Here is a 17,418-nt window from a genome sequence, read left to right on the forward strand (position 1 = left end):
CATTTTAACTTACAGGTATAGTCTGAATCAACAATCACGAGAGTGTGAGATAAAGCCTTTTAAATAAGTATTTTCTACTGAAAGATATTTGGTACTTGAATTATACACAGGTGACTTATCGAATCCCTGACGATTAATGCGTTGCATACTGATATCCCCCCATTAATACCTTCTTAAAACTCCATCTTCATTAGACTTAATTTTTTTCAACCAATCTTCCAAAAATCATTCCCTTAGCTAAACATAGTGATGTTAGTAGTATTAGTTTGACCATCGATCCCTGTGGGTTCGATATTTTTTAAAACTAAAACGACTGGACTGTGCACTTGCAGTCAAGTACCCGATAGACTATATTCTATATACAGTCACGCACGTATCAAGTTTTTGGCGCCGTTGCCGGGGACCTGATTTAGTCAACTAGTGTGATTCTTTTGTTGCACGGTATAGACTAAGGTAAAAATAAAAACTAATCTCCTTTCCCTTATTTCCCCCGATTGTATGCTAAGTACTTGCTCACAAGGCATTAACTTAGCACCACCAATCGTTGAATTAGAGCGTTTTTTATATATAAGACGCAGAATACTAGAGTACCAACAAAGGTACGATATTCCCGATATCTTCTTTCCTACTGCTAAACAAGACGAGAAGCCAACCATGGCTGAAGAAGGACCACAAAATCGTCCTCTTAAATTCTACGCTACCCCGTCCCAACAAGAACCTCACAATAACATTGTTGCCCCGACTATCAATCGAAACGATTTCGAGCTGAAACCCTCATTATTATCTGCCATTCAACAACATCAATTTGCTGGAAATCCTACGGACGGCCCTAATGAACACCTGACCAAGTTTGTGCAGTACGCATACACTATGAAGGCGAATGGTGTATCTCAAGATGCGATAAGACTACGCCTCTTTCCTTTCTCACTAAGAGACAGAGCTTGGGCTTGGTTGCAATCCTTTCCATCCAACTCAGTTACAACATGGGAAGAACTGAAGAACGTCTTCTTATCCCGATATTTTCCGCAAAGCAAAACTGCTATGCTGAGAGTTCAAATCAACGGATTTTGACAAAAAGATGTAGAATTTCTCTACGACGCGTGGGAGAGATACAAAGCCATGATGAGGATATATCCACATCACAGTCTCGAAGACTGGGTGATCATTCACACATTTTACAATGGGCTTATGTATAACACAAGACTGACAATAGACGCTGCCGCAGGCGGTGCACTTATGGATAAGCCATACAACGAAGCCTGTCAACTCATTGAAAACATAGCCCAAAACCATTGCCAATGGGGAGGTGAAAGAATTCCAGTAGAAAAGTCCCAAACAAAAAGTGGAATGTATGAAATCAGTAGCCTTGACCATGTCCATGCCAAGGTAGATGCCCTTGTTCAAAAATTAGACAACTTGACCATACCACCCGCAGCCACCGTGGCTGCTGTAACTCCAAACTGTGAGTTATTTGGAAACCCTGGACACACTGCACCAGAATGTCAGATATTAGTAGGAGTCCCAACCGATCAAGTCAATTACGCACAAGGAAATCCTTATTCGAATACCTATAACCCAGGTTGGAAACACCATCCCAACTTTTCGTATAAGAATAACAACGCCCTGTATGCACCTGGCCAAGCACCAGTTGTTTCGCCTGGATATCAAAAGCCAGCTAATAATGCTCCTAACATGCCTAGGAAGTCGAACCTCGAATTAATGATGGAAAGCTTCATAGCTACCCAAGCTCAGACAAACAAAGACTTCTTAAACCAAAACATACATACTAGCGAGCAACTTAAACAACTAGCGAGCAAAGTAGACGCCTGGCCACCCACAACAAAATGCTTGAAACACAGATCTCACAAGTGGCTCAACAACAAGCATCTACTGCCGCTCCCGCTGGAACATTTCTTGGACAGCCGCAACCTAATCCAAAAGGACATGCAAATGCCGTTATACTGAGGAGTGGAAAAGAAATAGACGGACCCGTAGATCCAAGACTCCAAAACCCTGCCATGTGCCAAAAACCAGACAAAACCATAACTGAGCAGGTAAATGAACCGAAGGAAATAAAAGATAATACTCGAGAGGCCGAAGAGAAAGAAAAACCTTATGTGCCTCCACCTCCTTATAAACCACCCATTCTGTATCCTCAAAGACTCGCAAGTTCTAAAACTGCAGGGCAATTTAGGAAATTTGTTGAACTTCTGAAGCAACTAAAAATTACAATTCCCTTTACAGAAGCCATCACACGAATGCCTCATATGCCAAATTTCTTAAGGAGATCCTATCCAATAAGAAAAAGATCGAGGATAACGAAACAATTACACTTACTGCTGAGTGTAGCGCAATAATCCAAAATAACATGCCTCCCAAAATAAAAGACCCAAGTAGTTTTTCCATACCCTGTGTCATTGGAAAATTCGTCATAGACAAAGCTCTATGCGATCTAGGAGCCATCATTAATGTAATGCCCTTAACCATCTGTAAAAGGCTCAATATGGGAGAACTAAGACCAACCAAGATGTATGTTCAATAAGCTGACCGCTCAATCAAATATCATGTCGATATACTAGAGAATGTCCACGTACGTGTAGGACAATTTTACATTCCTACAGACTTCATAATCATGGACATCAAAGAAGATGTCAGTACACCTATTATATTAGGAAGGCCATTCTTGGCTACTTCCGGAGCCATAATAGACGTAAAGAGAGGTAAGCTAACATTCAAAGTTGGAGAGGAAAAGGTTGAATTCATCTTGACACAATTCTTACAAGCGCCAACTATAGACGATACCTGTTATCTACTTGATGACATAGACAAGTGCGTGAGAGAGAGAGAGAGATGCAAGAAACCACATACTCTGATATAATGAAAATCCAAATCCCTTCAATCTTTGAAGACGATAATTGGCATGAACCATACCAGAATCACAGTCTAAGCGAATGCTTAACACTTACGCCCAACCACATGCCATGCCCAAAGAAACCTGACTTGGAATTAAAAGCACTACTAAAGAACCTAAGATACGAATTCCTAGACACTGAACTCAAAAGACCAGTAATAGTCAACGCTGAGTTGGGACAGATGGAAACTGAAAAGTTACTAGATGTCTTAAGAAAATATCCAACTGTGTTAGGATACAACATCGCCGACCTAAAAGGGATAAGTCCTTCCATCTGTATGCATCGTATTATGCTGGAGGAAGATTGTAAAACCTCTAGAGAACACCAGAGAAGGATCAACCCAATCTTAAGTGCGGTAGTCAAGGATGAAGTAAAGAAGTTACTAGATGCTGGAATCATATACGCGATCTCCGATAGTCAGTGGGTTAGCCCCGTTCATGTAGTACCCAAGAAAGGGGGTGTTACAGTTGTTAAGAATGAGAAGGGTGAATCTATAGCATAAATAGTTGTGACCGGAAGTAGAATGTGCATCGATTATAGAAAACTAAACAAAGTCACTCGGAAAGATCATTTTCCTCTACCTTTCATTAACCAAATGCTTGAACGATTGGCTAAACATTCCCACTTCTTCTATCTAGACGGTTATTCAGGATTCTTTCAGATTCCAATCCATCCTGACGACCAAGAAAAGACAACCTTCACGTGCCCTTATGGTACATTCGCTTACCGACGAATGCCATTCGGATTATGCAACGCTCCCGCAACATTCCTAAGATGCATGATGTCAATCTTTGCTGATTTTATAGACGACATTATGGAAGTCTTTATGGATGATTTTTCTGTTTGTGGGCAGAGCTTCGAAGGATGTCTATCAAACCTTGAAATGGTACTTGAAAGATGCGTAAAGGTGAATCTCATTTTGAACTGGGAGAAATGTCATTTCATGGTCCAACAAGGAATCGTGTTAGGTCACGTAGTATCTGATAAAGGAACTGAAGTAGACAAAGCTAAGATCGAAATCATAGAGAACCTTCAACCTCCGAAAACCGTATGAGAAATACGAAGCTTTTTAGGACACGCTGATTTCTACCGACGTTTCATCAAAGATTTCTCGAAAATTACCAAGCCACTTACGGGTTTATTAATGAAAGACGTTGATTTTATCTTTGATGAAAAATGTTTAACAGCGTTCAACCAATTAAAAACATCTTTAATCATCGCACCCATAATGCAACCACCTGACTGGAGATTACCTTTCGAAATCATGTGTGATGCGAGCGATTACGTTGTAGGCACAATACTAGGACAAAGAAAGGCTAAGAAACTTCATGCTATCTACTACGCAAGTAGAACACTAGATCCAGCCCAAATGAACTACGCCACCACTGAAAAAGAACTTTTAGCCGTTGTGTTCGCCTTGGACAAATTCCGTTCCTACCTAGTAGGGGCGAAAATTATTATCTATACTGACCACGCCGCTATTAGATATCTGCTAAGTAAGAAGGATGTCAAACCAAGACTTTTAAGATGGATCCTACTCTTACAAGAATTTGACTTAGAGATAAAAGATAAGAAGGGTACTGAAAACATAGTAGCAGACCACTTATCACGAATCGAAGGGAATAAACCTGAACAAATTCCAATCAATGACGATTTCCCTTAAGAACGACTCATAGCCCAAATGGAAAGCGACATGTCTGAACTAACAATAAATGATACCGAAATAGAAGAACCCGTGGAAAAAATTCATGCGAATGCAACTCTGCCATGGTATGTTGATTTTGTCAACTACTTAGTTATTGGAGTACTTCCACCGGACTTATCTTGCCAACAAAAGAATAATTTCTTTCATGATCTAAAACAATACTACTGGGATGAACCTCTGCTTTTCAAAATAGGTACCGACAGTATTTTCCGTCGATGTGTTCCTGAGGATGAAATAGACGACATAATCTCTCATTGCCATTCCGCTCCCTATGGAGGGCATGCAAGTACCTCAAAGACTTGTACTAAGATCCTACAATCGGGCCTCTTTTGGCCTACTCTATGGAAAGATGTCCATAATGCGGCTATAAAATGCGACCGGTGCCAATGCACTGGTAACATCTCAAGACGCGATGAAATGCAACAAACAGGAATCTTAGAAGTGGAAGTTTTCGATGTGTGGGGGATTGACTTCATGGGACCATTCCCATCTTCTTTTGGTAATAAGTACATACTCGTTGATGTCGATTATGTTTCAAAATGGATCGGGGTTGTAGCTTCTCCGACAAATGACACACGAGTAGTGATTAATTTGTTCAAGAACATCATCTTTCCTAGATTCGGTGTGTCAAAACTAGTAGTTAGTGACGGTGCCTCCCATTTCATATCAAATATCTTTGGAAAAATTCTTCTGAAGTATGAAGTCCGACACCGTGTAGCAACACCTTATCACCCACAAACCAGCGGGCAAGTCGAAGTTTCGAATCGAGAGATAAAACAGATTCTAGAAAAGACTGTCGGAATATCCAGAAAGGACTGGTCATCTAAACTAAACAAAGCTCTGTGGGCCTATAGGACAACTTACAAAACCCCAATAGGGACCACACCCTTTAAATTAGTCTACGGTAAATCATGTCATCTCCCTGTGGAATTAGAACACAAAGCTTACTGGGCAATTAAGACCCTAAATATAAATTATACTTCCGCAGGTGAGAAACGAATTTTGGACATTCACGAATTGGAAGAACTTCGACTAGACGCCTATGAGAATGTCAGGATATATAAAGAGCAAACCAAAAAATGGCACGACAAACGTATATCTAGGAAAGAGTTTAATGTCGGCGACATAGTACTACTATTTAATTCAAGACTCAAGCTTTTTCCAGGAAAACTTAAATCTAGGTAGTCAGGCCCTTTCGAAATCACAAAAGTCCTTAAAAGAGGTGCGATAGAAATCAAAGGTCGGAATAGTGAACTATTTATGGTAAACGGGCAGCGATTAAAACACTACCATAATATTGACAACAGAGATTATTCAAACAGTCTATGACTTATAGAGCTGCCTGCTCAACCCCAAAACTAGTACCGCAACGTTACTGTCGAACTTACAACATTAAATAAAGTGCTTAGTGGGAGACAACCCGCCTTTTCTTTTATTTGTTACTAAGTATTTTCCTTCTTTGACTTTCTTCTTTATTTTTTGCTCCCCTTTCCTTGATTCTATGAAGTAATACTTGTTGCTTCTAGTTACTAACTTAGAAACATTGGATACTGATTAACAGGCGAATTCATAAATAGTTAGTTACTAACTTTCATCATGCAACCAATAGACATAGTTTTCAGAGGCAGAGTTCAGAGAAGGCGTTATGATTATTTAGCTCAGAAGGATATGGCTTTATCGATATATTATGATGGACCTACCATGGATAGGTTAGGTATCTGAGACAACATCTTGTTTATATTTAACCAGCTAGGATGGAAGAATGCTGCTATTAAGAGAAGGTTTATCACTTACTGTGAACTCACCCTAGAATTCCTTAGCTCCCTAGCTTACAACCCCGAACATGGTTACAGACTTAACAAAGGGTTGATTTCCTTTAGGATATTTAGCATGGACTTCACTTATAACCGTAGAGACCTTACTGACCTCCTAGGATTTCCTAGTGGCCCATTTGTTTTCACTACCCGCCAGTAGGAATTTATCGATGACATTAACCTAGATTACTTTTGGGGTAGTTTAACTGCACACTACCACCCTAACCCAAACGAGATGCACTCCCAAATGATCCACAACCCTGTTATCCGCTACTTCCATAAAAAACTAGCCCACACCCTGTTTGGAAAGGAAGAGAACAACACCATAGTGTCACGAGATGAACTTTTCCTCTTGCTCTGTGTCGATCAAGGTCGACATGTCAATGTGGTGACATTTATGATGGAGAGATTTATTCATCTTGCAAAGAACAATCGCACCCTAATCATAATAGGAGGCCTAATAACCATGATAGTTGATGCCATTGGACTTAGACGCCCATTTTACGAGCATGTGCCGTTTGGACACATCCGACCCATGGACATTGAATTTTGCTTTGACCGTAGAATCATAGGAAACCTTGGGCCGAATACTTTTGATTACCTAATTAATAACGAATTTGTCCAACTATTTGCCCTGCCTAACCATGAGAGAACAAGTGTTCATAACCGAAATAACTGGATTTATGATTTAGATGAACACCCAATTGATCCACCTTCACCTCCTGAGACACCGCCTATATATGAGTATTTAAATGACCCTATCCATGTTGATGAAACTGATCCTGAAACACCTCCAAACTACTATAACATAGATGAACCGGAACTTCCATCCTATGCAGATAATCTTGCCATGCTTCTTACCCGTCTGGATGATTTCCATGCAAACATTACAATTGTGAAAGAAGAAATAAAGATCATGCGCCTTGATATCTTAGGCCTAACGGATGTCGCTGTCGAACAGTTTGATCACTTGAACCAGACTGTAGCTGCATTGGGACAGAACCGTGGCTGATTTCACTGACCACTGATCTCTCCTACTCACACTAAGCAATGAGGCGACTACTATGTTTTGTGTGGGGAGGGAGCACATTTTATTGCTTTTATTTATTGCTCTTTTATCGTTATTATTTCTTTTAATATTACATTTAATTTTAATCTTTTAATTTAATAACATTGCTATTTATTTATTTATGCTTCTATGTTTATTTATTTATGCTTCTAAATTCAATTTCTCAGTCATTATATTATACTGTATTAAACTGCTGCAACATTTAATGAAAAATTTGCAAACAAGCGTGTGACGACCATCACATGTAGTGTGACGCCCATCTCACAGACTTGATGACTGTCACAGATCCACCACGCTCGTCACACATCATGCATATGACCGTTACGCATAGCTGACTGTTACACACCCGTTACGCGTGATGACCATCACCCCCTGTGACGACCTTCACGAAACCAGAGAGAGCACCTATAAGTACAGGCGCATTTCCTCTCTTCTTCCTCGTCAAATCATCCCACTCATACCACTCATCTCTCCATTATTCAATTTTTTACATCCTTTTAAGCAAGAAGCGTGTATCTCACGAAATCCATCTCACCCACTAACACCTAAAATTTCATAAACCAAACCAATGGTCCGTCAAGAGAGAGCTGCTCCCGACCTCTCAAATGTCGTATACAGAAATGGAGAAGCCGACAAGCGCTAAAGAGGCAACTACCTCAAATTCTACCAACGTTCAGTCCAAGCTACGAGGTATGTTGATAACGAATGTCTGACGGAGCTGGGACTTTTAGATGGCGTGGGGTGGATGCTGACCAACTCCAGCTTGACACAACTTTGCACCACACTGCAACCAACTTACGAGGCGCTGACCTTGGAATTCCTGAGTTCCTTCTCCTACATTACCCTCCCTGGCGCAACTCAGTTTCTCACTAGAGTCTCCACATTTAGAATGTTCAGTACCGAGTATTCCCTAAACCAAACTCGGATGACGCGAATGCTTGGTTTTCGACATGGAGAGGGGGTTCACTGTTGCATCCCTTACGGATGGTTAGAAATAGCATTTGGAGTATGGCATAGCCTTACCAACATGAACGCCACAAGTTGGGATACGCTCAACGCAACTTACATTCACAACCCAGCTATAAGATAAACTCCAAGGAACTCCAAGGAAGAGTCAACAATCACAAGGTAAACTCCGAGGAACTCTTCTTTCTTCACTGTGTGTTCACCCTGATCGCGTTCAATGCCACTCCATTCCTATTGGCCAACATACAAGCTGCATGCATGAGAGGCAGCCAGGCGTTTTGTTTTGGGGGAATCATCACTTCCATAGCACTAGGCCTGAATTTGGGAGATAGGCTCGCCGACTTGCCAGCCGAGTTCCTCGACATCGACTATTGTCGTGCTTCACACCTGATCAAGGCCAGAGACGACGGGAAGTATCATTCTGTGGTTAGAAACAAGATAGTTCGAAGCATCATCATGCCCAATAGGAACCGTACAGATTCGCAGAATATTGCAAATTGAATTTTTGATCTGGACACCCTTGAGGCAAATGAAGGAGATCCTAATAACGGAGCAGATGAAGTCGAGGAAGAACTTGACCGATGCATGCCACAACCACCTCCTGAGTACGCTGCGGAGACATCTTCCCGAGGCCAGTGAAGAAATGAGCGAAGACCTGCCACCATAGAAAACATCTACGCTGAGATGTTGCGACACAACCAGAGGATGGAAGAACGCGAGACGGAAATGATGCAAACAATCCAGCAAATACAATGGGATCAACACGACTATGCAAACTGGCACGACCAGGGGATTGCGGAGCTTTCAGACCAAATGAGTGCCCTGACACACCGTGTTGATGCCATCCAGGAGTACACTCAGCATGTACGATTAGATCCTACGCAGCGAGGAAGAGGTAAGCGTGCACGAGCAAGATCCAGAGCACACAGAGGCCAACATCGTGACGACGAGTAGTGATCTTCGTGTTTCTTCCCTTTTTCTTTATATTGTCGCATTGGGGACAATGCTTTATTTAAATGTGGGAGGAAATCCTTATCTTTCCTTTACTTGTTTCTATTTTTAGCCAATACAAAAAAAAATTGTTTGTCCTTATTAAATCGTTACAATCATTCAATCATTTATACATAATTTGGCATAACAAATTTTTTGTCCTTAAGATTAAATGCATACCCTACGAGTATATAGGTTGTCTTACAGAGGTTCTGTTAGGAAAAGTGAGAAAAATCTAACAAGATTGATATCGTCCCGACACCTTGGATCCCTCACTTCTGCGAGATCAATTTGAATACCCATTATACTGATACCTTAAGTCTCCATTCTAGATTAACCCCTAGTAGTTTATACTAGCAGTCAACATCGTCTCAAGCACAAACCATGTGAAGAGCCGATGAATATAAGTGTTTGATGCCTACGAATTAAGAAAATCCTTCATACTTTTGCTATCGAGAAATTGATAAATGAACCATACAAACGGTTGCAAGATATACAAAAAGAAGGAACAGAAAAACCCGGCTGGTTGGTTCAGAGGTACCTGGTACTGGACTCGGTAGGGCGAACTACGGTTCGATCCTGTAGCACCTCAAATTTGCACCTATCATTGTACATACATTTTCATATTAGGTCATAGCATATCATGGTCCATTGCATAGCATTGCATTGCCTCTTTTGCCTCAAGTGCAAGCCAATCAAGGAATTAGGTTAAACTGGTCAGGAGATCAGTCGGTCAAGCAAGCAAGCACAATTCTCAAGGAGCCAAGGCCCTAGGGTTTGTCCAACATGTTCACATGACTTGGGGATCCATTTGAGATGTTTTGGTCAAGGATTGGAGGCTCAGAGGTCATCAGTCAATGCACAGTCAGTCAGAAAACCTAAAAGTCAACTGTTGGTCAACTGTCCATTTAATCAGTGATTTGATGATGGAAATTGGTTTGAGAGGTCTCATCCATGTCCATATAGGCCTCATATATCATGTCAAACACCATCATGGAAGAATTTGAAGCCAGATCAGAAATTTCCAAAAATGGAAACTGGACCTGTAACTGAAACTTACCAAAAATGGAAAGTCTTGATCCTCAAACTTACATCATGATACAAGCTTCAAATGAATTTTTGCCCAACATGAAAGTTGAAGATCTTGTTCTCCCATTTCCAAAAAGTCCAAGAACTCTCAATTCCCATGTGTGGTTGGCAAGTTATGATCGAATCGATTTCAGAAATTCTTGAACTTCAAAAGGCCATATCTCTCAAACCATTTGGCCAATTTGGGTGGGGTTTTTTCCTACAAGTCACATTTGATCCCCTCTTTCCAAAAATGTAACTTTCATGTACCAAAACTTCACCAATCAAAATGGCATTTTTTGACTTGTCTCATTTAAATTCAAGTGTGGACCAAAGGTTGACTTTTTGAATTAGTGATTTTTAAACCATTTGGCCAATTGGGAATTGTTTAGAATGTTATTTGCAGCATGTTCAAAGTCCTTTTTGTGCAGTACACATAGCCCATACTAAGTTGCTTGAAAATGGGAAGAAAAGTACAATTTCTCAACAACCACATCCCACAAATCCATGGACCATGATCTGTACCACAAAAACAGCAGACTAAAACATGATTTTCTGTCAATTGAAACACAGCTGCAGCCAACATAACCAACAGAAAAACCTTGGCTCACTCATTCTCTCAAAAAGCACATTTTGGCCATTTTCTCAAAATCTGTCCAAAACTTCCAAAGAACTGAGCACTGCCTGGCTTAAAACACCATCCTTTCATCATTTTGAACCAGTAGCAGTCACCATTTCACAGCAGAAAAACCTTGGTTCACTCATGCTCTAAAAACTTCATTTTTTGCACTTTCAAAAATCTGTCAAGAAACTCCAGATAACCTAACTTTGCCTTTGTTGATTCATCATCAAAACAACATCTTGAGCTCATTCCAATCACTTTTCTCCATCTGTAGCAGCCTTTACACAACTGTTTTTTCTTCAAGCTCCTTTAATGGCAGAAGCTATTCAGAACCATTCCAAGCTATTGCAAGCCAAACTCCTTCACTCATTCATCATTGGAAGGCTTATGGAGCATCTGTTTTAGGCCAACAACATCAAACAACAACTGTACCACAACTGTCCATCAAATTTGGTAAAAATTCGATCTCCCTATTTTGTGAAATAGATGCATGCTTTAGGTAGGTCTCTTGATGCTGAGTTCATTGATGGTTTCGGTTTTAAAAATGGTTGAGTAATGGTCAAGTTATGTTGAGTGGAAGTTTTACATCCAAACTTGTTTTTGCCTATTTCTTTTTGTTTAACTTGATTCGATGAAAATGGAGTTTGAAATGTTGATGTGTGTTGTTTGATGATTACCATGATGCCTTCGATTCGCATTTCTGGGAATTTTGTTTTTAAACTTGATTGAAGATGATGAAGGGGTACTGTGCGCGAAACCCTAGTTTCCAAAAGCCATGCCCAGAATTTTTGTCTTATTCACACGTACGCATGGCTGTAGCCCCCTCGCCCAATCAGAATATTTCCTGCCTTGGCCCTAAACGCGGCCGTTTTGATAAGTGGTTGGCTTATTTACAAAAATGCCACAGCGTGCCCCCATGTCCCATTAAATCATGTTATTTTTCCATTTTTTATTTCATTTGATCACCAATCTTGTAAAATCCATATCTTGTTCATTTTTAATCCAAATTTAATGGGATTTTTTGTGTTGTGTTCATCATGATCTCTACTTTTTTATCATAATTTTTCCAGAATTTTGTGATCAATGGATTTTAATTTGTATTAGGGTTTGTGACATGTATGCACATTTTGTACACTTTGCCAAAACATTTGTGAAATGATGATACTTTGTCCAATGGCTCCCAAATTCTTTGTGCTTAAACTAGACACACTCATGGTGATTTTGATGTAGAGTTTGTGAATTTATCTTATCTGGTTTGTGAGATATGATTTTTTGAATTAGGGTGTGACAATTTGTGTCACACCATTGATGTCCAACTTCATGATTTTTGTATCCATGCTTCTTGACCTCCAATTGATCTGATTTTTTGCATGAACCTACTCTCGAATGTCTAGTTTACATGTGAATTTTCTTGGAATTATTTGTGGCATTTTCTAATTGTTTGAGATTTTCTCCCCTGCTTGGTCATATGTTGACTTTTTGTGACACTTGTTCCCATTTCATTTGTGAAATCCTCATACTTTATTAGATGGACATGAAATTTTACATGAGATAACTAGACATCCTCATCTTCATCATGGTTTTAGTCCCATTCATTTCTCATACACCATATCTGATTTATGATTTTTCTAAGTTGATGCATGTTTGGTTGACTTCTTTGAGCATGTTCAAAATTGCTTTGACTTTCTGATTTTCATTGGCTGCCTTCCACTTATCCAAATGCAATGAAATTTGACATGCTTACCATGCTGTGGGTTGTGATTGATCATGATTTATTTGGTGATTTTTGGAAATGTTTAAGAATGGTTTTTGATGCAAGTCTTGCTGTTGACTTCTATGAGCTTCTAAATGCCATGTTTTGACCTAATTTGTTCATGAAATGATGATGATGATTGATATGAATGTGAACCCAATTGGTCTTGTTTCTTAATTGTTTGAACATGATTTTGGTTGACTTTAATTTGCTGTTTTGACTTTCTCATTCCTTTTTGACCCTAGGCTTGTCCTAGTGGTCCTGTTACTCACTTTTGAGCTTGTGTTTTCAGGTTGATCAACAAATGACCAATGAGACCAATTCTTTTTGATTGAGCTTGCTTAAATATCATTGTCTAACTTGTTTGTTTTGTAGGTGGCTTGGCTCACATGCCTTGAGCCTTGTGCCTTGCACATTCATTTGCTTCTGACTGACTGTTGACTTCTGTTTCCTTTTGCTTTGTTTTGAAGTTGCATGCTAACATCTGCTTGACTGTTTCAGGTGCTTCTAGTTGCTCAGTTCCTTGTGAACTTTTGCTTTGCTTTGCTTGTATAAGCAATTTGCATTGAGGTATAACTTCCTAACTTCATGTAGTCTGGAAGACCTGGCCTGTTACTTGGCCAGGCAACTGTCTGAAGTCCTCCTTAAGAGGCAATGTTTGTGGATGTTTAATTTTGTCCTTGCATAGAGTCAAAGACCTCCTAATTGAAGAGGCAATTGGCAGAATCCAAGGGATAAGCAACCTATCCCCTGCTATTCAGTGTGTCATCTGCTTTGCTCACACCACTGTGTTGATGCATTGCAGATACAAACCCAAGATCTTGTACAACTGTACAGTTGAGTCAGTTTTAAATGTGTAGAAGGGTTCCCACTTTCTGAACCCACACATTCTTGTCAAATGCTCTCCCTGGCCAGGGATAGAAGCAATGAGGCACACCCCTCATCTCCTTTCATCTGCTTCACCTTAGCCCCGCAATGGCAAGGTTAAGAGCAACATTCACCCAGTTCCAGAGGTTTGTTTGTTGAGGTTGATATGACCCCTCGACTAAAACCTAACCCTTGTTTGAGCCACTTGCTTGTGTATAGTGTGTGCTATCTGTGTTTGTAGGATTGTTTGACTTGCTTCCTGTGCAAGTTAGGATTGTTTGACTTGCTTCCTGTGCAAGTTAGGTTTGTTTGACTTGCTTCCTGTGCAAGTTAGGGTTAGTTTAGACTTGCTTCCTGTGCAAGTTAGGTTTTGCTTGGCTTGCTTCCTGTGCAAGTTAAGTGTGTGTGTGGCTTGCTTCCTGTGCAAGTCATGACTAGGATAGGTTGGCTCCCTGTGCCAGTTAGCTAGAAACCTTAACTTAGGGATGAATTTGCATGATAACATCTAGGCTCGAGTCGTAGTCTCCCTAGTTGTGTCTCCCTCTGTTATCTGGTTAGGCTAGTCCTGTATCCCTCCGTAGGGGAACTACGTCGCCCTGATCCTCATACCAGATGAGGTACGTAGGCAGGAGATGAGCTGATCTCTCCGGGCGCCCTTTTTTCCTTTTGTGTGTGTTGTTTGACAGTTGCTAGGCTCGAGTGCCTGACTCCTTAGCAATTTGTTGTCTGTCTGTTTGAGTGTGTGCTTGACAGTTATAGGCTAGAGTCCCCGACTCCCTATTAACTTTTTGTCTTGTTGTGTGCTTGGAAGCTGATGTAAGTCCATCGAGTGGCATTTGGGTTCCAGTGTGCGTGTGTTTTGGTTCGGATGCTGATGTAAGTCCAGTGATTGGCATTCAGGCTCCATGTTTGCCTTTGCCAGTATTTGTTTGTGTGCGTGTCAGCCGAGCTACGAATGCTCTGATTCTTCTCTCGTCCGAGAAGATACGTATGCATAGGATGCGACATCCTAGCGAGCATGTGTCGTTTCCCCAGTCCGAACTACTTCGACTCTGATGTCTATGCCTGATAGACTAAATAGGCCCAGGATGCGATATCCTGCCGAGTCAGTCTTGTCTGTTTTCTTGTGTCTCTTTCAGCCTGTGTAGATGTGTGTTTGAGCAGTGTTTTAGCAACCAATTTTCCTTCCTTTTGTGCGTGGATCCCGTAGAGTACTACGGATGCGTAGGGGTGCTAATACCTTCCCTTCGCATAACCAACTCCCGAACCCATTCTCTTTGGTCGCGAGACCATGTCTTTTCCCAGGTTTACTCTGAGTGTTTCCTTTCCCTCTTTTGGGATAAATAACGCACGGTGGCGGCTCTGTTGTTCTTGTTTTCCCGCCGGTTTTTCGCGTGATGCGACAGCTGGCGACTCTGCTGGGGATTATAGAGAAGTTGACCTGTGCTGGTCCGTCTTCCCTAAGCGAGTCTCTCCTAGCGCTCTCTAGGTTAGGGTTTTGGTTGCTTTGTGCTGTGTTTATTTATTGCATTCATTATTTACTGTTTGCATTCATTGTCTTTTGTTCGCATTTATGTTTGTAATTATGTTTGCATTCATATTCATCTGTTCACCTGGCTGTGCTGTCTGTGTTTCTCTGTTTGGGGGTGGGAGTTACTTGAGGTAAAAGGCCCAATACCCAGGCTATGAGTGAAATCTAGGGAACTTAGGAATAGAGTGATTCATGGGAAGCGGGTGGTATTGCGCCACTTAGTGGAACATTGATATCACGAGCAGTTCAGACCCTGGTGGGATATTGTCGTTACATACTTCAGGTGTGTATATGATGGTATTCTGCGAAAGGTTATTTATGCTGCGTTTCTCTTCGACTTTTACCCTGACCTAGATGACACCCGTGAGTGGGGAGGGTTTGATCATTACAGGTACAGTTGCTGATTGTTGGTGACTTGTTGGTGACTCTTGATACTGGTGGTGACTGTGAGTTATGGGCATTTATTTCTGGGACGCCAGAGTTCTTGTCCATGGTTTATCAGCGGGTTCCGTTTATTTCGGATCCCCGGGCTGAGCTGAGAGTACTTGTTCAGAGGATCCGTTTGTCACCCGTTCAGTGGTTGTTCCTGTGAGGATGGTGATGTAATCTCCGGTTCCGTTTATTTCGGAACTCCCCAAGTTGGATTTATGGTGACTTGGTCCCGAAAATTGACTGGTTCAGGAAAGCAGAGGGTCTACAGTTGACTTGGTGGCACAAGGGCCTGCATTCATGCATTTGCATCATATCATCTCGCATTCATCTGCATTCAACTCATGTCTGTCCGCACTCAGGGCCCGTTATTTTTAAATTAAAAACCCCGGTTGAGAGACATCCAGATGTCAAAATGTTGTTGATTAAATTTTATCTGTCTCAATGAAACCAGAAAAAAAAAGAGGACTGAATATTCCTAGTACGGACAAACATTGCATGTGTGAGTCATACTAACCCGTTTGCTGTTTTGTAGGTTTCAGTATTCAACCGGTGCGCATAGCTTGTCTGTTCAGATAACCTGCTGGGGGTCAACAAATTCAAGCCGATGGATCTTCCCAACGCCGACATCCTTGAACTGAAAGAAATGATGAGGGAGTTGTTCAGTGTTATGCAAGGACTTGCCTTGGGACAGAAAGCCATGTCTGAGAGATTGGAAAGAATTGAGAAATGGCTGATAGTGGAGAAAGTTCAGGAGAAGGCTCCGTCCTCCGAAGTGAACAAACCTTCCGGTACTGTAGCAAGGAAACCCTCCGACAGTGGTCCGTCCAAGAAGAAGTTTGAGCCAGTTGGTGTGCCCGCAAAGAAAGAACGTGGTAAAGATCGTTATCACCCTTACGCTACCACCGTATCCACTCCTGTCAGCAAATCACCTGTTCAACAGCAACAACTGCCACCTCAACAGGAGACACCGAGAGCTGAAAGCCAGGTGAAGAAGAAGAAAGAGGACCGTCAGTTTGAGGAACCACCCGTGACTTACGCCCTTCTGTTCCAAAGGTTGATGGATCTTGCTTTAGTACGGCCAAGGATATTGATTCCCATAGAACAGCAGAAGAGGCCACCAAACTATGATGAGAATGCCAAGTGCGAGTTTCACTCTGGGGCACCCGGACACAACATTGAGGGCTGTAGAGCTTTTAAGCATGTCGTCCAGGACATGGTGGACTCCGAGACCATTAACTTGGCCCAGATTATGGAGGGGGATGTCAGCCCTGCGCCCAGAAGGGGTCCTGTAAAAGTCAAGATGGTTAAGAAGGTCAAGAAAGGATTGGAGATGACTGAGGAGGATCAGCTAAAGGTTCCAATGGCCGTGGTCCCAAAATCTCTGGAGCAGGATGAAGTTTTCCCTGTTAGTGATAATTCTTGTGCGATCGTCACCATGGAAGGAAGTGTATTGATGAAAGACACGACCCAGAAGATGAAGGAAGTAGAAATGGACGATGTAAGGTGTGGAGCACCCCGTCTGGCAGTTGAAACCGTCCAGGTAGAGAAGGCCCTTGTTGCTGAGAAAGAGAAGAAGTTGTCCATTTCTTCTTATAAACAAGCTCTGGAAGTGGTGAAAAACAAAGAGGCGCAAGGCTGGGGAAGGATCATTGACATCGTGATAAAAGCAGACATGTTTGGGGTCGGTTA

General features: G+C 41.5%; 1 non-coding gene across 1 annotated transcript; it reads right to left on the minus strand.

Moving 5' to 3' along the window:
* Positions 1-1,041: 1,041 nt before the first annotated feature.
* LOC127077329 (small nucleolar RNA R71) lies at positions 1,042-1,148 on the minus strand. The gene has a single exon (XR_007787163.1). It is a non-coding gene; the product is annotated as a small nucleolar RNA R71 (small nucleolar RNA).
* Positions 1,149-17,418: the final 16,270 nt, after the last annotated feature.

The sequence above is a fragment of the Lathyrus oleraceus genome, chromosome 4 (assembly GCF_024323335.1).
Source record: "Lathyrus oleraceus cultivar Zhongwan6 chromosome 4, CAAS_Psat_ZW6_1.0, whole genome shotgun sequence".
NCBI classification, from domain to species: Eukaryota; Viridiplantae; Streptophyta; class Magnoliopsida; order Fabales; family Fabaceae; genus Lathyrus; species Lathyrus oleraceus.